The 23577-nt window shown below is 41.0% G+C and overlaps 2 long non-coding RNA genes across 2 annotated transcripts in view; one reads left to right on the forward strand and one right to left on the reverse strand.

Moving 5' to 3' along the window:
- Positions 1–3895: 3895 nt before the first annotated feature.
- LOC111271687 (uncharacterized) lies at positions 3896–5363 on the reverse strand. Its single transcript, XR_002687038.2, has 2 exons — positions 4809–5363; positions 3896–4437 (listed from the first exon to the last, which is right to left on the reverse strand). It is a non-coding gene; the product is annotated as an uncharacterized LOC111271687 (long non-coding RNA).
- Positions 5364–19385: 14022 nt separating this feature from the next.
- Positions 19386–23577, forward strand: part of LOC147751962 (uncharacterized) — a 36537-nt gene continuing 32345 nt past the window's right edge. The window contains exons 1-3 of the long non-coding RNA XR_015315428.1: positions 19386–19761; positions 20748–20797; positions 23121–23370. This is a non-coding gene — a long non-coding RNA (uncharacterized LOC147751962). The remainder of the gene's footprint in view (positions 19762–20747; positions 20798–23120; positions 23371–23577) is intronic.

Genomic DNA, 23577 nt, shown 5'->3' on the forward strand with positions numbered 1-23577 from the left:
GAAGTTACAGTTCCCCAATGTATTTTCCTATTGCATCAAATAATAGCGTGTCGTTCGGTTGAGTGGAGACACTTCACTGATTGTCCGAAATCAAGCAATAGTAGTAATTATATAATAAATGTTGAAATCTAAATTCAGGTTACGCTGCAGCTGTCGGTATATCAGTATTTAACAGATGACCCTGCATTATAATTGATTGTTACAAAAACATAGCCGCTTGCCTAGAAGTTAGCAATTTAACTTACATATTAATATGAAGCTAACACGTTTAGTACGGGTCACACGAGACTGATACGGCTAAACAACAAATAAGAAGTTAGTCTTGTTATTGGCGCAGTTACCCTTTGTCAAGTGTAAATTACATGTCAGTTCTAATAGTAGTAGTAATAATGCCAGTGTTAGGTTTATCTTCAGGCAGTGTCTGATACGGGCCTCGGCCGCCGACGCTCGACGGACCCAGGCTTTGCAAACTGATGGGGTGATGCTATGCTAGAAAAAACATAATAGCGCCAGCAACAAAGACGAATATTCTACAAACAAACAGTATATACAAGGGTGTCTGTCTTCGTTATTTTATACTTAGCTGATATCATTCGGACACATTTTTGATAGAATGAATACTAATTTAAACGTTTAGAGCAGTCACCATTCGCTTTTATATCGTCAGTATGATTCGTCAATCAACTTCTTTATTTTCCGGCTTGACTATCTAATAGAAAATATTTGACAGGACATCCAGTTAGTCAATCCTCACCGTCAAGAAACTGCGCATGCGAAAGGCATACCCCCTTAATCTAGGGGGATGGGCGGGATCCGTAACGTAGAAGAATTTCGTTATGACCACTTCGGCCACCCCGGCTTCCTATTCCCAAACTAAACTAGAACATTCTTCGTAAGGACATGATTAATTGCCTCTGATTTTCCAGTAATTATCTTAGGTTTACGTACTTATAAAACTGTGATCATTTAGCTAAAAGATTTCACGAGATAAGTGGAAACATTGCCAATTTTAGACAAATTGAATCTCTCTCATTAGCATGACTGTTATATCATTATATTATTATTATTATTATTATGGGTTGAACTTCAGTAATTTGGGTGATTCTTTGATAACGCAGTACGGACTGATAGGATGTTTATATCATTTAAGAGCGACGGTTTAGACTAGCTATCGTTCGTCCCTTATTATGCATCCGCAAGAAGAATGATCGTTATCATTCTGAGCAATGATTGACGCGGCAATAAAAACCAGTTTTAACGATTTGCTACTAGAAATATTACAGTTGAAATTGTTCTTCGGAAAAGTGTCGTGTGAACAAAAATTAAGGAAGATTACTTGACGATTATCGTTGTCAACTTGAAATATATTATACAACTTACTCGTGCATCAGCGCGATCGAACATCTACGAGGAGCTGAATTTTTCCCAGCTCACAGAGCTTTTATGTTCATCTGACAGTGTCCTAATGTTCTATGTACTTATACTGGGATCCTCCTTGCTCTTGCCAGGCGCAGTACTAGAAACCCGGATCCGGACGCGAAATTACTAGAATTCCTAGTAAATCCGTGGCCGTTTCGACTTAGCTATGCGCTCTCTTCTTTATTCGAAATTAACTACAATTGGACAGTGGCCGAACTTAAGCAGGTGGTGTGGTCTCAGTAGATTTTCACTTAACATGGTAGTGTCTCGGACTGTCTATTGTTTGCCATTAATCTTCTGCAAATGCGTGTAGACATTTGCAGCTTTTTTTCTTCTTTATACTTCTACTGAATGGCCGCCAGCCCATAAAGTTCGCGCCTCCAGAACAGAGGTCTGAACGTTTACAAACACATGGTTGAACTTTTCTATACACAGATTTGTCTTGACCCCGATACATCATTGTGGATCAAAACAACTATAATTGTAATTGGCAGATATTTGGAAGCGTTTAAAAAAAGCGCATTAAATCTGACAGCGCAGGTACGTCGGCATAAGTTTATCATTCGTATTGGATTATCTGATCAAACCGTAGTAAAATCAGTACAAATCAAAGTACGAAGTTAAAAAAGAAAAATTAAATTTTCTAATATGACTCGTTTGATATCATTTCAGAAACTTTCGATGCTCATATCGATTTGTGGCTATGGATCCACTGTTTCCTTAGGCTTAGAATAAGTGTATATTGAAATAGACTCTGTACATCAGAATGATCAAAGAAAGTCTTTCAGGAGCTACCTTTATTTTTATTACCATGGCCGGTTTCCTGTTCCTGGCAGCAGCCTAACGATTTCGCGCCTATCATTCCAATAGGCTGAGATTGAATCAGAAAGCAGCGAACCAAGTCTAGTCAGGTCGTCTCCCTTTTCCTGTCTAGGTAATCAGGTTCAGTAGAGAGGAAAGTATTTTTCGAAGAAGCGTGCGGCGATTCAATTGACAGAAAACAATATTTGATATTCCGTAGCTTAATATCGCTCGAGATCGCGTCTTCATATGGAAAGCAAATTTATTGTTTGAATTCGTTTATTCTTTGAAAGGTTAACTTCGTGGTTTTGTTTGAATTGGATAGCTTTTCTGTAAAGAAGACAAGTTAACCGCCCGATAGCGTTCGTCATTTTAACTTATACTCAGTTACGCAGCTACGTTTCAGCTTGTCCGCGCAGGAACTTCACTTGTTCTTGCCAAAAATTAGAAATTCGATGAACTTCTGTAATGTCTTGAGTAGAATGAACCTCGATACTTGTAGGCGTAGATCTAGGTTTTTTTTTTTAGACGTTATAGCAAGAAAGTCAATTTAGCAATAGAAATATATAGAAAATATAGAGAAAATAGAAATTCGGAACAGCTACGCATGAAATACAGCAAACCCATAGATAAACATAGCTAAAAGCATCGTTGTCGATGGTCCGAGATCGAGAAAAAGAGAAACTGGGTTGCAACTTGTCTTTATACTTTTAGAGACTACTTACTCGTAAGGGTTAGTAAATAAGCACAGGTGACCCTGAGGTTGACACTAATACATAAAATTTCTATGACTATCTGTGTGTGTTTTGTTACAAAGGTGCAACAATGACAGCAAATTTACGTAATTGAATTAGAGAATGCTTTAGAGACAGAACACAGCTCGCTTGATAAAATGTTACGCGTAAAGTTATTCTTAAGTAGAAACGCGTGTTTGTAATCAATTTTAGTGAGGCTCTAGCTTTTTTCAAAGCCTCAATTTGTTCGGCTCGGCAAGTGCGCCTGTGTATCCCAGCAATTTCATACGTCTTCTATTATTCCCGTGTTTTTCCTTTGAGCATTTGCAATAGCAAGGGCTATTTTGTTAAGCAAAAAGCATCTACAGACTCTCCTTTTTATCGATTACTTCATAACTAAACAGTATTCTCCTGACGCTTATAGTTGGTAAATATACACAATGTAATTCATTAGAACTGGTAAATACGGAAAACTGTCAATATGGTATGGATTTTTAAAAAAGTGACAAAATATTACTGGATTACTTTGAAGATTGTCCCTCAGGATGCAAAGGATTACCAACCTTGTAGGGAAAAACAACAACAGGAGATAACAATTTAATTTTTAGCTTGCTCTATGCTCTTGGAACTCGGCCTAATAACTGTAATGCAAAGATTAAAATGGCTAATGACATTAAACATACGAATATAATACACGTAAAATTCAAAGTTCAGTCTGTGCGCCAGGGAAAAGCTAAAATGGAATCGACGTCTGGGACTACGTAACAATACAATTATACCAACGGGAAAAAAACCTGTCGTCTCGTTGATTCCCCACATTCTACAACAAGCAGGTAGTAAGCAGGAAGCAAGGGCAAACATGGAAAAAAATACATCTATTTATCTCTCCGTATTTCTACGTACGTACTTTAACATACTACTAACTACAGAATACGAGGAGATGAGACAACAAAAGGCCCGCCAGCCCGTTTCAATTTATTTCAAGCTAAAAAATCTGCTAAAGCAGTCAAACAAGTTTTTTTCTTCAAGAATAAAATTCGTCCAAAAAAACTCCAGACAAAGAGCGCACTATAGAAGTCATCGTCATTTTCTTTAAAGTAGGCCAACGATTTTGTTCCCAGAGCAGTTTCGCGGGGCCGACTGGCAGCTCGGGTTGCTTGAGCTGAGGTAGGGTGGCCGGAACAACACGCTCGTTGACGCTTAGCGACATTATGCGCCGCTATCTGGGGTCGCCGCCGGTTGCCGGCCCGTCGCTTGCTTGCTGCCAAACGCACCAACGGCGCCAGGCCGTCTAGTGCTATTTGCTGCCGTAGCCGTCGCGGCCATCACTGCTAAAACGCCGGCTGACTTTCCTTTTTCTCTCTAACCAACCAGCCATCCACTCTGTAGTAGCTCAAGGACAAGCCAGCAGCATTCTCACTAGCTGCGGCAGCCGTGACACTAGTACTTTCGCTCTTGACGACGATGGCGCGGACGGGATGAACTGCAGTTAGAACAAAGTTTAAATTTTCGCGGCAAGCACAAGCACAAAGAGGACAGGGACGAGCGCTGTTAGAGCGTCCAGAAAATGTCCATTACCTTTGGAGAAAATCTCGGGGACCGTTTAGAACTATCTATATATACCTTGAACGTATAATGTTATATAGCATTCGCGAAAGAAGTCGCTAGTAGTATGGACGAAAGTTTTTCTTTCAAGCAAAAAAAAACGGATGAGCGAGGTCGAAAAATCGGTCGAATATCGAACGCGACAAAAAGAACTTATTAAACCAAGATGTGTTAGTTTAGCGGGTGAAAGCGAATTTCGGTAGATCTATCGTCAATTATCCTTTCAGTGTCTGATAGAAGCACACATACGAGCATTCTTCAGAAGTATCCATTTGTTCGATACGCCCGAAAGCTGGAACATAGGTATATTAACACACACTGGCACAGACAGGCACGCAGGCCAGAGTCGAATCGAGGCGAAACAACTGCATCGAGAATAGACAACGACATCAACTGCAGTATCGAAGCCACCGAATGCGGGACTTAGTCACTGACGGGATGGTTGAGCTGGGACATGTTGAGATGCGGGAGAGCAGAAAAAAAAGACGAGCTACCACCAGCAGCAGCAGCAGCAGCAGCAGCAGCACGGAACATGACGTACATCTTCCAAATAAATACTCGCCCAGTCGGCTGAGCAGCCCCCATAGCAACAATCCTACACTCACCAACGTCGACGGACGCGCCGGTAGCGCTGCGACAGAACCGCTGCCGATGCGCCGACAGACGCTCGGTTTCACAAGCAGTTCCAACTGTATATGGCCACACGACTCGAAGACGTTGTGTTCTATGAACGATAGAGCATACAAAACAAAAAAATGACCGGCCTTGACAGTGATGATGACAGCACGCACGGGCATAATCACATATCAGATCTACACAAGAGCTTTGGTCCAGAAACGCACTTAAACATATACCCGGGTACATACACGGCGAACTCGAAATTCAATAGTAAAAGTTGCCAGGGCAGCTCAAGTCCTGGCTTTACCTTTACCGTTCACTCACAAATAAATTTTCTCTTACCATAATATGAGCGATGCTGTCAGTGGAAGATACAAATCAAAATACTGGTTATGCGTGAATGTTCACATATGCTTTATGGCCATATATATATATATATATATATGCGATAATGCTAATGAAACTGAAAAAGATGCAATCAATGGTCACAGACCAAGCATTTATATATTGCTTGTACATTTTGCCTTGATAATATTACCGCAGTTACTAAGTTAATGATGGACACCGACGACTAAATGGAATTAACAATGAACCTACGTTTACTACCGATAGAACTCGTGTTACTTAAGTAGTTAAAATCCAGTATAATAGATAAATGTTTGCTTGGTCTAAAATGTCGCCTGAGAGATAGTAATTAAGTATAATCTTTGCTCAACTTGATTTAGCTAATCTCTACCCCATACATTCACAATGTATTTACGGAGATAATGGAGAAACAGCAACGCTTAAATAAATTAATGTGACAAATAACTCTCGTTGGCGTAATTATCGATAACTATAAAAACAAGTCGTTTGCTTGCTTGTTTTCTTTCATATTCAATATCGCTTAGTTCATGGGACGCGCAGATACGTGCGTACGTCCAGTATTTAAGTAAACCCTCTACTTTGCCGTTGACCTTGACTACAGTCAGTCATACTTCATCGAAAAACCCTTGAACTCGTTGTACCTTTATCACAAGCGACTTCATGTTTGACTGATTATAGGCCAAACATCTACATAAAATGCTTAGCTGTTTGCCCTTGTTCGTTCGTTGTGTACGAAACGTGTGCGAGTAGTGTTTGAGGAACGTTGCCTTCACCGTCTGCGTCCTAGAAAAATACTAGTAAATAATAAAACTCTGTAGTATCATGCGTGGCTTTCGTTTTCTGTTGAAGATGAACGTCAAATAGAGGTCCTGACGTCGACGGCACCAGTTGGAAGAGAAGCCGTGACAGCCAGTGGTCGTAGCAGCAATCCAAATAGACATCGTAAGGTGTTTCAGCCCTTCAGTCCATCAGCTTTTAAGATCGATGCTCCGGAACGACGCTTGTGGCGTATGGCGACTTCAACGCGAGGCCTCATTCTGTGTCCATCTGACACCGAGCCGGCGTCATAGCAGTCCAGCAGCAGCGACGAGCAAGCGTACCGGCAGCAGGAGGAGGCGTGTCGTCGACAGAATTGCCATGACCACAGACGCCACTAGGTCCATTGTTATCGTCGAGCCAGAGCACCGATAGAAACGCCAACCGCATAAGCGATAAATAATATAGATAGATGGATAGAGTTGGACTATTGTGTAAGTGCATTGTGATTACTATTATCATTATTGTTGCCATAATGGCCTCACGCGTCGTGCTTTAAAACTTTGTTTCCGTCTGGTGGCGCGGCCGCCTCTGCTGTTGTTGCTATTGCGTTTGCCTTGGTGATAAGTAGTGCCGGTCAGCATCGACGAAGTGGGCGAGTCACACGCACTTAAGAAGCTCAGAAGGACGGCTGAATGGAGTGGCGGCATCGCTTATACCTTATCCACGTACAAACGGGCACTTCTGCAGCCAGTGTTATGAGTTGAGAGGCGATACTCTCTTTTTGCGACCTCCTTTCTGGCGGCCTGAAGAAAAACTGACGCCATCCCCAGCAACACTGCGACGGGGCAACTAACAGGAGAGCTCAGGTTAGAAAAGATGACGGACGGCTGTTGCTAGCCGCAGAAGACGATAGGCCACTTTGCAATGAGTGGCCAGTTTCTGGTGGCGATTCGACTATCATTTCAGAAAAACAATCGGACATTCGCTATTGTCTTGCCGTTCGGAGCCGACACAGCCACAGGTACGGGATAGCTGTTCTTTTGCAAAAGCGTATAGGCGAGTACTACAAAGAAAATAATGACACCAGGTAGTACGCAAGAAGTAGAGAGTTATCGGTTTCGACGTTCACTTAAGTAAAAATATTTATGGCTTCACACTTCATGGGCCCTCTCTGACGTCTCATCTGCTACTACCATGTCTACCGTCCATGTCGAAGCGCAGTTTGAGCCGTTCACTTGACTGTGGAAAGCAGATATATTTGAATAAACACGAAATAAGGGAGCACTTAAAAATAATTTCAGTTGACTGACTAAGCGGCCGTATCGGCTCATAAATAAATTAAAAAAAAAAATAAAATAAAAACACGACATCTTTATGTATATAGGCATGACCTTTCGTAGAAGTATGTGGTCATACCTTGTTAGAAGCAATATCTTAGTTTTCACTGTAATTTTCTATTCTATGTAGTCTACGTATTCCATGTTTGTAAAGCATGTCCGCAGTAATACTCCGAGCGCGGACAAAACTAAGCGACCCAAAATTTAATTTGAACGTTATGAGATTTGTACAACAGCTCCGGTTTTTACGTCGTGCCACTGTCAGGAGCAATTACAAAACATTTTGCCCAGGGAGGCAAGTAGCGAGACCTTATCCTAGACCTAACCTCCCAAATGAACTTTCAACATAAGGATAACGTAGACTTGTTTCAAAATTTCAAGCCTGGCGGTAACCTGATTTTCCCTAGCTTCGATCCAGGATTCACTGAGGTATTAGGCATTATTCTACTAGACTAGACCTTCTTGATAAATGAATGAAAAATAGATGATAAAATACTTGGCCAGTACTTAACAGTTAATCGTCATTCATAGTGTGAACTTGCTGTGTATGCTGTTTGAGCAACTCATAAACCTTAACCCTGAGGCTGACGTAAACGCTTCATAGGTCGTAAGTTGGGTATAAGCATTTCTGTCCTCGTTTAGAGCGGCTTATCGTCTGTTTCTTCTAACCGGCAATGTAACTATTAATCTTACATAGAGTTGTAAAGACTGATGAGCTTGCTGGATGTACAAGTGACGACTTTTTCTAAGCATCTCTCAGGGTTGGGGCTGATCATCGATGTGTACCATTTGGCACGCTACGATCGTCGTTTTTCCTCGCTTATTTTCTACCCAGTCGTGCTTTTGTAACACCAGCATTTAGCCTTTACGCTGGGTTATATAGTAGAGGCATAGAATGTAGGACAGAAACTTTTGGATATCTTGTAAGTGATAGAGAGATGCAGTCAGCTTAACTGAGTTTCTTCATCGACGAAACACAGCCGTACTTTGAAGGCAACGACGACTAGCGCGTATATACAGCATTAGCGATCACTGTGTAGGATACCTGAGTTTGAGGTGTAACTGATGTGCGCACAGCTTTCCCAAAATGGCCGTTAGACAAAAAGGCGATTTGTTGCTATTCCTATGCACCACGTATTCTTGGCTAGGGTAAATAGCAGCACGAGTTGGGGCAGCATAGATACGACGAGCGAAAAAAGAGAAAAGGATTACTAATTGGAATAAACTCTGAAGAAAACGGGCAATTCTTATTTCATACAAAACCTTTGTCCAGATTTTCTCTTTAGACCTACACTTACAAAGGTGTTTTAAAGTTGACTGCAATCATAGGAAGCTTTCAGTATAGAGAGGAGACGCTAACGAATGGAAAAGGACTTAGGTTGAATGATAGAATAACTTGAACGATTCTTCAGAAGAAGATCTGCGGGATTTAAATTCATACATTTAAATAACGTTGTTCGAAAAAGTACATGACAGTCTTCATATTTGTAAGAAATCTATGGGTGACCGCATATATATAATGCACATAGGCAATATATTATAGCTGTACGCAAGAGATATTTGACAGTTGTTTGTTTAGTCATTTAGCCAGTATTGTTCCACGTTAAAACGACAAATTCGAATCATACTGAATTTATGACACCTCTTGCCGAACGGACAAAAGTCACCTGTAGTACTTCTATATAGAGTATGGAAGAAAAGTCTCTTCACAAACTGAGTCTTCGTTTTACAACTGTACAGTATATACACGGATAGAATCTACATTTGTCGAGAGATTTTTTCCCACCCTATATATATATACACGTGTGTATATGCTGACAAATAGAAAGAGCATTTGATAGACGAGGACCAACGAGCGCAATGATAACGCTATGAGCTTTACGACGCAGTTATAGAAGCCGGTACTGCTTTACTATTTTTGTTATCTGAGAGGTTGTATGCGCGTCTAAGTAAAGAGTAATGGGTTGTGGGTTCGATTGCGACAAGACCCAATCGTCGTCGACTCCACCAGCAAGCACAGCGCACGTTCATTACTGCTGTGCCCGCTGTAACGCTAAGAAGCAAGAGCGGCGGCATAGCTGGTGGTGACGGCGGATGATATGAGAAATCATTGACAATGGAGAACGAGAACTAGAACGTCGAACATCAACGCAAAACAGCCAACAAGGCAGGTGGGCAGCTATCCTGCCAAGTCAACATGGCTGCCAACGCCAAAAAGGTATGTATAGGCACCGACCACAGGTCGTCTTGTCGCGTCATCTTCGTCGTGAAAAACTCATCATCACTGAGAACGGGTGCCGCAGCAGCAGCAGTGGTGGCAATATCATCACATAAGCCAAGGCGCGTAAGCGACAATACCAACAAAAGGTGCTCGTGTCCCCTGGTTCTTATCGGTAGAGTTATGTGAAACAATGTCATATCATCTATGATACTATAATACTTATCCAGCCGATCGTGGTTGTGTTACGGTAACTGCTGGTTGTAGCAGTAGTAAACAGGCAGCGTCCGCAAAGTTACGAACACGTGTAACAGGAAGATTGAACAACATAAAGACGAGATAGGAAGCTTTACAAAGTAGGTGATACGAAGCCAATAACGGTAGGTCCACTAGCGACCGGTCACTGCCAAGCATGGAACCGTGCCCTAACAAAGAACACTCCCATCGTCTACCGGTACGATTCGAACCCAAGCAATTGATCAAGTTCGTGTCCGGACACCTGCTACAGTAATCAAATGACTACGGTACTGTTGATGTTTCCTGGTAGAACCCAATGCGCTCTTACTTGCGCATCGCCAACTGTAAAAGCCTAGCAACTGACTAAAGCTGTGGCTCTTACCAAAAGCTTCTCGATATGATGGTACTACTGCGTCACTTGGGTTTCTCGCAGTCTATCGCGGGCTTCTCAGCCGATAGAGCCTTTAAACTGGGACGAAGCTTAAAAAAGAAATCAAAAGGTAAAATGGGTGTCTGAATGCCACGGCAAAAAAATTATATTAAGTGTTTATGAAATCTAAGAGCCTAGATTTGGGCTATGTTCGGTAAAAATGTGGTGCACAACGCTCATTACGACCACTGCATCAGATGCAACGTTAATGGCAAACAAAGCATTGAACGTAACGGGAGCATCCTGAGGCGGGTTAGCGAGGCAGGGCTAAAATGTCGCTGAGAAAAGCTGCTATTTGCTGGTTACTCAAATATAAGCACCCTCTCAGCCTTATTATATTTTTTCGGAAAATCAAATACGTATTTATATACATGCATAAAAGGTAAAGGCGAACTAAGAAGCTGTGTCCAGACAGGATTTGTAGAACTAAAGCTTATTTCCAGTTATCTATACCTTATTAAGAATAGAGATAAAGGAAAGAGTGCCTGGGGATGAAGGAAAGGGACTAATACTGGGCGAAAGAATTGAAACAATGAGAAATAAGAAAATTTAGGCTGTGCATAAAAATCACCTCAATTTATCTTGTATAAGTGTTCAACTTCAATATCGAATCAAAAGTACTGATCGATTTTTCATTCATGATAAGAAACACCAACCAAAATTACTCTGATCATTGCGTCATCCTGTATTCCATAATATCCTATGCAGCGGAGCACAAACCGCATTAACCTTTTAGGTTAGTTTGGCCGGAGTGATACCGAGGTCTCAAACTATTGTTTAGAGATCAACGTCGCTGCACCACCGACCATCGTTAATTATAGACACCGTAATTTATCGTTTTAACCCCTCCAGTCGTGTTTAAATCACCATTAACTCTGGGCATGAAGAAACTGTAGCTGACGTCAATTATGGCGGTTCCCAAACTTGAAGACGTACTCGGCTAGAGATCTGCAAAAACGTGTACATGAAGCTACCATTTCTGTTGATGACTAGAGTAATGAAAGGATATTAATGATTTGTGTGAGTAATTAGCAGAGATGAAAAAAACAACAATAGAAAATTCTGTAACATTAAATAAACACGTTGCGAAGCAGATCTATGCATAAAACATTTGTCAGTATGCACCTGTAGTCGGCTAGAGAATAACTTAAAAATTAAGATAAGGAAACAGCGAAGAGTCGCTGATTTAATAGACTAATAAAAAATCTCTCTCTCTCTCTCTCTCTCTCTCTCTCTATATATATATATATATATATATATATATTTTCTTTTTTTTTTTAACTATATATATAATGAAGTATAATAATAAATTTAAGAAAATTACTAAATACGTGCTTAAGCGACAAAGCTGGCATCTGTAGACAGCGGCATGTTCGGCCTACTACACAACGAAAACGTCCTAAACAAGATATATAGGCATTTATCGTATAACCAATGCACCCAATATTATAAGCTCGATATAGTCCATGGTTTGTGCAAAATACATTTAGATAAGTACATACGAAAACTAGAACTATTTTAAAAATGTAAGGACCAGTCGGGCCAAAGTCGCAATGTTTTTTGTCAGGGAAAGGCTGAATTACGAGTGCCATTTTTTCGGCGATAGCGACTTCGCTTTTTATTTGTTGCCGATGGAGATAATGTTGTCCCAGAGTTGAGAGTAGGCCGAAAAGTATCATATTCGCGTTAAGTAAACGCGCTACTAGTGACTATAAGCAGTCCTACGAATTAATCTATAGCTGCCTCATATAAACTTAATCTCATTATTTCAATGCATTTGCATAGAGAAAACACAGCTAAGCCAGTATAGCTGAGTCCATTTATTCCAGATATCACGCCGATATCGATATCTGTACCATAAGACATGCGTGATTCAATAAAGTACCGTTGTCCTTGTCATTTCTATGCCTGATTAGCCAGACAGTAATGTCCCACGAGAACAGAGTACTAATTCACCTATGTTAAATGACTATTTTCTAGAGCTTGGTAAAGCTATACAATTCTGTGCGAATCCGCATTTCGGGACGCCGTGCTTGTACAACTCGAACTGAGAGACTACCCAAATTCGTAGTCGTTATCGCAGATCTGTGTAGGATATGTACATCTTCCATCAGACCTGCTGTTGCAACTACATTTATCGCTGATTGCAATATTGTGACGTCGCGGATCGCCTAATCATTCACATCATCATGTTTCTACAGTAACACAAAAACCATTGCTACTTGACACAGGAAATAACTCACCAAAACAGTTAGTTGGAATTGCCCCTTTCGAGGCAAGCTAAGCTTTTCAAGCCGACAGATGGACCGACAAACCTGGCGAGAGCACGCTGAACGAACACTACTACCGTCGAGGCGATGGCGATTTGGCCACATACGTTTAGCGACCTCATTACGACTTGTTCAGCCAGGTTGACGGATGACGATTTCACATCCTACGCGTAGGGTACCGTACAGAACAAGTTCGGCCACAGGAAGACAATCGAAAGGAAAGTGTTTCCAATTGTTGTTTTTTTTTTGTTTCTACTTAGTATCCTTCAAGATGTGAACACACGAAGGATTAGCAGTAACACAATGATATGTGCTGGACTCCTGTCTATTTTATTTCTTTCTTTGTATTATGGTAAAAATGTGGCTTCATTAGAGCTTTTCCGGGCTTATGGTTAGCACAAGCTTATTTATTGGCACGCTTGCGAGGCCAAGGGATTCACGACAAGTATATTTTATCCGCCAAATTAGATTGCTTCACTGGCATAATTCTCTCTCGAAACCGTTCGCGTCCAAATGGTATAGTAGCTATATTGTTTCAGTACTATCAATCCAATTCCGGCGCACCATATAGCTCTGCTAGATTGTCTTCGCAGTAACCAGGACTTCCTGTTTCATCTTTTTACTCCCTTCGGGCGTATCCTCTATTTTTTAGTGTCCATTAAAGTATATGTACGTTGACATTGAGCCGCCTTAACGTCAGATCTATTCCGATATCTGCCCAGCTATTACGTGCCGAACGACATACAAAACTATACGTTTAACGTTTTATATACGTAAATGAGAATATCGCGCATCAGAACGATATCAATAGATTTGATGAGATCTCGATAGTGCGGGATTTGATCACATCATCATCATGCAGGATCATCTTCGAATAGAATTTTGTAACCAACTTCAAATGAAGATCAACCTATTGCTGTGTTTGAGAGTCGTTGTCCCATTGGTTCGTTTACCACATATATTGATATTAGGGCGTCACGCTTTTTAATCCTATCCTATCAGTTACCTTTATTCTTTATAGCAGCCCCTTCCTGGACCAGGACAAGATGCCTTAGCTCACTGTTAGTGACTGAATTTGCCGGTCGTACGTACGGGCGCCATAATGTCGACGGTTCAAAGCAGCTTTTAGAGACTTGTCGTCGTTGCTTTCGTTGCTGTTAAATTTCTCTACCTACTACCTACTACTACTAATCTCTACCTAGTAGATTCTAGTGTACTTACTACCAGACTCTTTGGTTTTCCACCACAACTCCTACCACCAGCACTATTCTAAGGGTCAAAAACTCCCTTATTTCTCGTTCTGACCTCTGATGAAATCAGAGCTATAGGTCCAGGCCTAAAACCCGTGTTTCCCGTCACAACCATCTCACCCCATCGCAGCTAGTACTTCTTTTTTTCGACTTGTAGCAGCAACGGCAACAGCCTGCACAACAAAGTTAAGAATTATCGAAATATCGTTCTCGTTGCTATAGTAGTCCTTGCACGCTTGTTCATTACCTAGGGTTGGTAGTGTGACTGGCATTGAATATTGGCACAGCGACTGACAACATCCAGATCTTGATTGGCGGTAGCCCGCTGCACCGTGCTACTGAAAGCTGGCCAACGACAGAGACTACAACATTGCAAGTCCGATCAACTGACGCGGAGCTTGATCAACAGACAGATTAGGACCTAGGAGAAAGAGGCTCAAGAAGACCTAAACTTTTACATCGCCTGATGCAACTCTTCTTTGACTCTACATACATAGTACCATGCGATACGATAATTGTAAAGGGTGTAACTAGAATTCGTAATAATAGTAAGAAGAAGAAGGGCTTAATAATAAGAGACCCGCTTTCTTTACAGCTAATATTTCAACACTGCCTACAACGAAATGGCTCAGTATAGACCCATTCCAATGCCCCTCTGCAATTGCTGAATGCAGCGAATTAACCTGCCCTAAAATATATAGCCTATTACAAATAGTAGAAAGAATCCCTATGATGCATTGAACACCACTATGAAAAAAAAATCGGGAGCCAAATTATTGATTCGTTTATTTTTAAACCTCTAACGAACTGGCGCGCTCTCCATTTAATTCTGTCTTTGTCTAAAAATACGTAGCTACGACGACGTGATAAACGTAAATTCTAGCCCAAGTAATTGGCGTTTAGCAACATTTCATTAGTGGCTTTTTATCTGAGATGACGACAGATCAGCCAGGGTTTCAGCCTGATAACTTTGTACTTTTCTACCACATTGTTACCTGTAATATGTATTCTATAAAATAAGATAACAGACTTAACTATAGGTTTACAAATTTGTTGGTAGGGGACAAAGCTGGAATACGTTATTTTGTTCACTTGAGAGACACTAATTACGTCCTAATCCGATACGGTCTCTGGGTGAACCTACCTCGTGCCTTCATAAGCCGAGGCCATTTAAAAACGACTCTGGCCTGACCAGAAAAGTTCAAGGCCAATGAAGAATTGTTGTACAACCGCTGGGCAGCAGTCCTTGTGGGCTTCCTCTAACGAGTTACGATAACGAAGCCCTATAACAGCTTCGATTGGTGCAAAAGGGTGGTTGTAGCGTTCAGAGTTAAGATTGAACTCAGCGAAATGTTTTTCTTTTTTTTTTAGGGGTCAATCCATAAAATTCGAGTTATTTCTTTAATTCTAAAGTAGAGATTCTAATTACTCTTTATTAGATATGGTCATCTACTAGAACAGAAATTCTTTACCCATATGAATTGAAAGCCAGTGCTTAAAGGCAAAGGTTTAGAGCTTATGTGCCTCATTGTTATAATTAACTTCCTTGTTTTAAGTAAAAATCTTTTTTAATTTTTACCAAACACGTAAAACTAGTTATAGGATTCTGTCAAATCATCCGTATGGGTAAAGACTGAAGCGCTTACTGATACTAGCATCATGTCAAATTTTAGCAGAATATTGTTTATTGTTAGTAGTTAACACTTATACCATGCTTTACTCATAAAATACATGGTATAGTCACATTGGAAATCACTGCACAACTTACTAACGTCGTTGATAATGTCGCTCACTATTTAAGTTGAGGCAATGTGCTATCGAAAATTACTTCGTTATGAGAAAGTACTTCACCATATTGATTGCTAAAGCCAGGAAAACTACTGTTGCTTTGTTTTAATGCAGACTGTGCACGGAATAATGTATTGGTAAAATCTGTTTTTATTGCAAAATTGCTATTTTCTGTATGTTCTAAATGATATTTGCATTTCTGGGCTTGCTGATATCAATTCATGGCAGTCGATGAGCTTATAGTCGTCACAATCTCAATTCTGCAAAGTAGACAGAACAACGTTCAGGACGCTAAATTTTGTCATACTAAACTGTTACATGGCAACTATCACAAGGTGACCTTAGCTCGATCGGTAAATGACGTAACGTTACGTTTCTTTTACCAGTGCCGATAACGTAGTTCGTATAGATGAATTTTGCTCGCAAGACGTATATATATATATAATTTGCAATGTATTATTAACTAATTACTATATGATCAAACTTATACTTCTATTATCAAACTTACATAACCCTTAAATTGATATTAAAATTTCTCAGAGTAAATTGTAATGATTTTGTGTTCGTATATCACATGACTTGGCGGATCATTTAACGTTACTTCATCTGGAGCTCAGGCGCTCAATAAAGTGATCCTTCGCACGTTATTACTTACGTGGAGGGGTGGGCTATCTTGCTAAGATCTTCTTCAACAATTGGGGATATCAGAACACGTGGAATCATCTTCTAATAGTAAGCACAGTTTTTTTTTGTTTTGGCTAAGGAAAAGGCCAATGATGCCTTCGGCTCACATAGCGCACAAAATAGGGTTTTTTTTCTTGTATGTAAATTCTATTATCCCGGTAATTCTTGGCCTACGACATTCCACAAGCGGTGGACCCACTTGAGGAAAATATCCATGTGCCTTTAAAGAGCTAGTGTCAGATGTATATGGGAAAGTGGCTAAAAACTAAGTAAAGCAAATTACCGCAGTGCAGAAAGCCCTTGTAGCCCCCCCATCTTAGTACTCTTCTATTTGAATAAAGTCAGTATATAAAATTTGTAATAAAGAAATTGTTTTATAAGTTCATTAGGCCGGTTTTGTTTAGAAGTAGGTCTCGACCAGACAGCCGACCCTCTATTATGATTTGTGTCTATACACGATAATACGTAAAATTTCAGTATCTACACTTCATTATGATAGCCGGTGATAGAATAAACAGCACACAGATTGCACACGTCGATGTAGTTTGTTTTAGCATATCAGACCTATACATGTACGGTGTACAGGATTGTCAAAGAGGTGATTGTCTCAGCAGGTCATATTAGTTACCATCAAACAGAGCTAAGTAGCGGGCGAGCTACTTGAGTCGTCCAACATAGCCAAAAATAGAACAGAATGATACAGCCTACAAAGCACTTCACTTCGTCGAAGGCGTATAGCTGACCGTTCCCGATGATGACGAGGGACTCACCTTGAGTATAAAATCTGTTTCTCGTGCTAGGTAGAACACTTACACTTCTATGTAATTATATGTATATCAGATAGGTACTTATTGCCTCCGAATAACATACATGTTAGCCTCAGGTAATAGAGCAATCAGCTGCTATGAGATACATACATGTTTTAGTTCTTTTTGATTTTCCAATCGTTCTGTATTCAGACTACAATCGAGAGTCCATTGTTCAGTGAAGCGGTTGAAGACTAAGAGTATAAACTAGGGAAAATGTGGCTCAATCAATTTTTGTCAATGAGTGATTTGGCTAAGCATTTGTCTTCGAGCACGATCTGACATCTGCAGACACTATGGTCTCCAAAGGTCCTGCACATGCATAGCGTTCATACTAATTTACATAGCATGAATTGTCCAGGCCCTCTGAAGCTTAATATCTTGAAGTAGTACCACTCGTTACCACATTATTATTCATAACATATAGCCGAGGACACACATTGTAAACAGCGAACTGACCGTTGACTGACGAACAGAGTAGTCGCAGCATCGCGGTACGATTTTGCAATCGATGAGGCTACTGCAAGTGTTACAGCAACGAAGTTTGCAGAACACTGCCTTAGTCAAGCGGTATGTATCGGAAGTTATCATAATTTTATCTCCTATAAAACCTTCCTCTATGAGAGAAAAAGGAAAGGATAGTCATGTAAACTACAAATTTGTACCGTTACAGCGGCCTACGAATTTTCATAGAGATAATACTGTACACGGTACTTCCTGTGGCGGTGGCCTACAATTACTGCGGTTCTAACTACAGCAGTTCTGGGCCCTTTCGCAGCCGCCACTGTGGCAAACGCATCACTGCTGCGACTTCGCCCTCAACAGACGACTTTCGTTATATTGTATATAGCGTGCATCTAATTAATCAATCCTTTAAACGACGTATTTTATAGCTGTGAGTCTTTTTTTGTGAACTCCCCCTTTGTACGCTTTACGGCCCACCGTCGTCGACGTTTATAACAAGCTCGTCTATGTAAACGGGCTTTCGTAACACCTAAAGCAAGTTGCCGTTCTTTTCTGACAACATATCGATGGAGGCAATAGAAAACGAAGACATTAAATGCTTTATGAGAGGGCAAAATAAGTAAGAAACAAAGGCCAAACCAAAAGAAAGCAAGGAGCTGACGCAAAAATTTGTCAGCTCATATAGTATATTATTACCGCTGCTTCAGCAGTCTTGACATGCGTGGCACATGCACATGGAGAATAGTTTTTCAAATAACTTCCGTTCGAAATACATACATTTGAAATTACGTACACTTTCATAACTACCGCTTAGGTTACTTTATTGTATAACTTTATAACCTAACGGAACTTTATTGTTAGCGCAGTAATGAAATGGCGCTATTTCCTTTTCCGTTAGTACATACACGCGTCTACTGGGAATATAAGTTGAACTGCAAAATTGGACAAGTTAAGAACCGTACAATGGCAGTTCTTACGTCTTACATCAACAACGAGCTTTGTTAAGTGTAGCCTTTAGTCCTTTGTTCTGCCTATGCAATCATGTAGCCTTTGTGGTTTCATTGAAAACTTTCGCTATAGCGCACTGTCGGCCGCCAGCGATGCCGAGCAAACGTGACTCTGGGCACGCACTCCTCTCAGCTGCCAGCCACACTAGACGGTGTGGCTGGCGATCAGCAGGCGTTGTTGCTCTTGCAAGCGATGACAAGACAGAACAAACTATTGAATTATCTGAGAGGGACGGACAATGGCGGCGGCAGCATCTGCATTTGGGGTGAGATAAAGTTAATGCAACCGCTTTTATCTCTGTATACGGTAAGTTATCGGTAAAGGCATGCTACGAATCAGGCGGGCAAAAAAAGAGACTAAGTCAGCTGTATATTACTATGTTGCTGATTGGCGAACCATTGTATTCTCGTGCATGGGCGTATGCATGTGTGAACGCCAATGTAAGGCCGGGATCATGTGTGCCTTTTGGGCGATGAGAGAATAGCTGAGCTAACCGGATTAGCGATGCTAGCATCACTTGTCGAACAATTCGATAAAATGATGCAGGAGTGACAACTCACACGACGACGGCCAACTCTGTAACACAGTTTTCAGTCATCATGTCCTGCTTTCCAAGTTTGAGCTCGTTTGATTTTACGCGACGTGGTCCTGCGATGGTGATTCGTACTGTAAAGGCTGCTAATGCCTGTTGGTTACGTCTGTAAGTGTTGACGCTGTGTGGAACAGCAGCGCATTGGCATACGATGCGCACCTGCGATAGGTTCGCAAGCGATTCGCGCTTCGGCCTGTTGGCCACATTTGTCTGTGAGGCGGCCAAACAAGCAAGGGACCCTTTCAGGACGCACACGAGGACGATTGGGCGGCTGCCGAGTACAGCGTATATGCTGGTCAACAGTTGCTTAGGCGAACGATGCAAGAAGCAGTCGACGGTGGACAGCATCTGTGTGTGTCGTTATGGCATCAAAAGTGGGTTTATTTTGAGATGCGCTTGCCATTTAACACATTATAATTCTGCTTAATGTTATGTCAGAGGTATCAGGCCTAACAAATTCGGATCGGAAGAACATGAACTATAATATGTTTGTATACGTACAGAGTTGTCTATCGTTCATAATACGGTAGACGATAGATCTATGACGTAATTAATCGTCGCTACATGTAATACCTGTATAGAGAAAAAAAGTGGTAATAATTAGTAGTTAACGATCGGTAAATATGATAAGTTTATTTTATCGTATTCATGTTTTGACATACACTATACCAATAGGGCGATATCTTATGGAGTATATCTAGAACTATTATCTATCTAAAAATGACATGGCTGATAGGATAGAACTCGCCGATGTCCTCGATGCGTAATTTGATTGATTTACGCTATAGTTAGTAATTGGCGTGGTTCTATCCTAATGGTATTTGTGTCCGATATTTCGGAGGGGCGCTGTTTTTAAATAAATCACTTCTGCTAATAGCTAGAAAATACTGCGGAACGCCAAAAACGTACCGATGCCAGCTACGTTCATTATGTTTTGCCAAGTTGAGAACGCATGATATTGGGTCACACAAATTGAGTGCGCCTTAAGTTGCAACTTCCTCGCTGGTAACCTTCAAGTTGACACTGAATAAATTGTTACATTGTCACAGTAACATTTCAAACAGATGTCATGAATGATATCCATTATTATTATTATTATTATTCAACTAATAACTTTATAGTCCTATATCCTCCGAACTATATAATCGGCAGGTGTAATGAAAAGTCGAATTTCGCTTGACGCCAATACGCTGACTCGATATCATCATCTTATTAAAAAAATTGAAGTTATAATTGTTTGTTAATTGAAGGCGAACTAACAGCTTATAGTGATAATTTAATTTGTTTTCCAAATTTGTAACAATTTACATATACTCGTATGTCAAACTCTGCTAATATGCCCTTCTGTTTTTAATTTCAGTAATAAACGAAGTGATTTGCAGCTCCCAGGCGGTAGATCAACTACTTAAGGTACTGACAACGACCATAACGTGAGCTTTCCCCAGATGATATTATGGTCATTTATCTTAGGTCAGGACATATAAAAGGCGTTTTGCTACTTCTAGGAAATTGCCAAAGGCCAATAGATTGGCTAAAATCGTGTAATAAACAAAACCGTTACAACAATTGAATGTGAAACAATTGAACAAATGAACAAACCGAACTTGTACCTGCCAAAAGAAAAACAATAGCAGGTACATTATTAGATTCAGCGTAGCGCGTCGTTTCGGCTGAGAGCATAACCAGGACAAAAAGCTACGGACACATAATTTGAAAACGTTCAAACTTTAACAATGACAAGATGCCAAAACGATCACGGCATCTTTTCATGACCCATTTCCTAATTTCATTCATTTCGATTCTCGCTCCTGTTTCGTCTTGCTTTAAGTAAAGTCGAAGTGAACGTGCCGGATCACGCCCGACCTTTTGTTAGACTCTATAACATAATGCAAATGAGAATAGCACACAGATGACCATACTCGTGATCGTAACCCACACCTGATAAGCACACGAGGGGTGAGCTACAAGTAAGCACACTATTACTTGAAGTGATAGCTTTTCATATCACGTGTGTCTGAATGTACAACTTCCATCATCTGTAATTGTAAGTGTCGGTAGTCGTCCTTTCTTTAAGACTGCTTCTGCCCATCAGTCTTGATACAGGCCAACCTGCAGAAGGCACAATATCTTTAGTTCTAAAGTTAGCAGAATTTGTAGATAGGTTTTGATTATTTTTACCGTCGTTCCTGTTTTTAAGGCCGGTCGAGTGGTCGGCGTATGGAGTTGACATCTATAACACTATTGTTGATGACGACCGCTAACTCAATCAGCTATAAGAGTACAGTATCGTTACGTCGACTTTTCAGTCATTTAGTACTCTACTGGACAGCTTCGCTGACAAAACAAGGCCAACTGGCGCTGAGTTGTGATTAAGCAACGCGACTTTGCGTCTTCGCTCACCGTATTCCCCTTATTTTTCGTATGGTACTTGATCAAAATAGACTATGGAATACAATACATGAAAGCAACGTCTCTCGTACGCGGTAGCGGAAACAGTTTACCCGCCTGCTAGATCCTGACTCACTGTCTTAGCACGAATTTGAACATGTTTAACTGCTTTCATTTCAAAGTTTCCTAGTCGTTCAGTTTTGTTTAGTTCTTAAGTTCTCCTTGAAATGGCTTAGAAAAAGGTATCGTTTAGACCGCGTACACTTCTATAATGCATGGTCAGAGAGTGACACAGCCACTCGGATCGCCAACAAAGCGGTGATACCACTAATAAAAGTGAAATGATCTTATGAAGCGATTACTTCTCGCTAGACGCTTTCTACTAAGCAAGCGTAGGTTCAGCTCCCTATTAAACAGTAGCAAGGACGCACCTTTATTTATCGCAGAGGTCTACGGATAAAATATACGAAATATAGTGAGGTACATGTAGAAGCTTTACTCTAATACGTTTCACTGGTTTTATTCACCGTTCACGTACCACTTTAGGCACACTTGTATACGTACCATTTATGTACGGAAGCACGGAAAAGTCGAACATGCGAAGAGCAAGGACAGTCGTTGGTTAGACAAACCTAAGCGTGGAAATATTAGATTTTGTATCATAAAAGACTTCTCACGCCTGTGAGACGCGCGTGTCTGACGTTGTACGTGCACCTTGGCTAGCGGTAGTCAGTGAGAAGCGCGTCGTTCGTCTCTGCCTTCTGTTCACGACTGCCACGTCGGTATTCGACCATCTCTACAAACGAAGAGCGTCGGTCGTTAGGCAGACATACATCAGGCGAGCAAGTGAACGAACCGAACGACCCGTTGCTTGGCAGAGCCACACACTCACGCAGGCCGTCAGTGAAGATCGACCGACCGGATGTAGGCAACATTTCCGGAGATCTGTCTTGGACTCTCTTTAAGTGAGTTCGTCCGTCCATCCGTCCGTGCCTCCTTTCATGTATATATAGCACGTAACCACACGAAAAGAGACTAGACTGTCCATCTACCTTTTTCCTTTTTTCGTCGACCCTGCGGGAACGAGAGAACGTGCCCCAGCACGAGAAGATGGCAGCACTACTCCAATGGCAAGATAACAACTACTGGTCCGCCATGTAATACACCATGTAAAATACAACCTACACCAAACGGATAGGGTGGCGGAGTGCGTACCGCAGCGATGTGCACGCACATACATACACACTTAGCTATGGTTCACATACTAGCAGTAATAATATATATATATGTATATATATACTCTATCCATTGGCATAAAACATCCGCGCGGCCGTTCTTGTTTTAGGCGCTGTGATGTTGGATCAAGTAACGTCAAGAGGGATAAGTGAGGCGGTTCGCTATAATGGTCGTGTTCGTCTATACAACTATGGAATAGCAGAAATCATTAGAGAGCATGAAACGATAGAATATATTTGAAGGACATGACCAGTAGACAGACACGAGCAGGAAAAAAGAAGGACGGAAAAAGCTCCATATGCAAACGGCACAGAGGTCATGCCATGCCAAGCTAGGCTGACCTTGCGACAGGTAACCCGGTAAGAAACACAAGTACCATGGCCCTCCTGTATTAGGAAAATTGTTTGAGAGGGTGCACCACGAGTACTGGATGCGTTCTTTTTTTTTGTGATTTCAATGCGATTTTCTAACGTAACTTCGACTTCCTGTTGTCACCACCCAAATTTGCTTTAAATCGTTAATGGCCTTTAGAAAACATACTTTGACTGGACATACAGCCCATAGCT

Source organism: Varroa jacobsoni, unplaced genomic scaffold, assembly GCF_002532875.2.
Source record: "Varroa jacobsoni isolate VJ856 unplaced genomic scaffold, vjacob_1.0 contig00873, whole genome shotgun sequence".
In the NCBI taxonomy this organism is placed as follows: domain Eukaryota; kingdom Metazoa; phylum Arthropoda; class Arachnida; order Mesostigmata; family Varroidae; genus Varroa; species Varroa jacobsoni.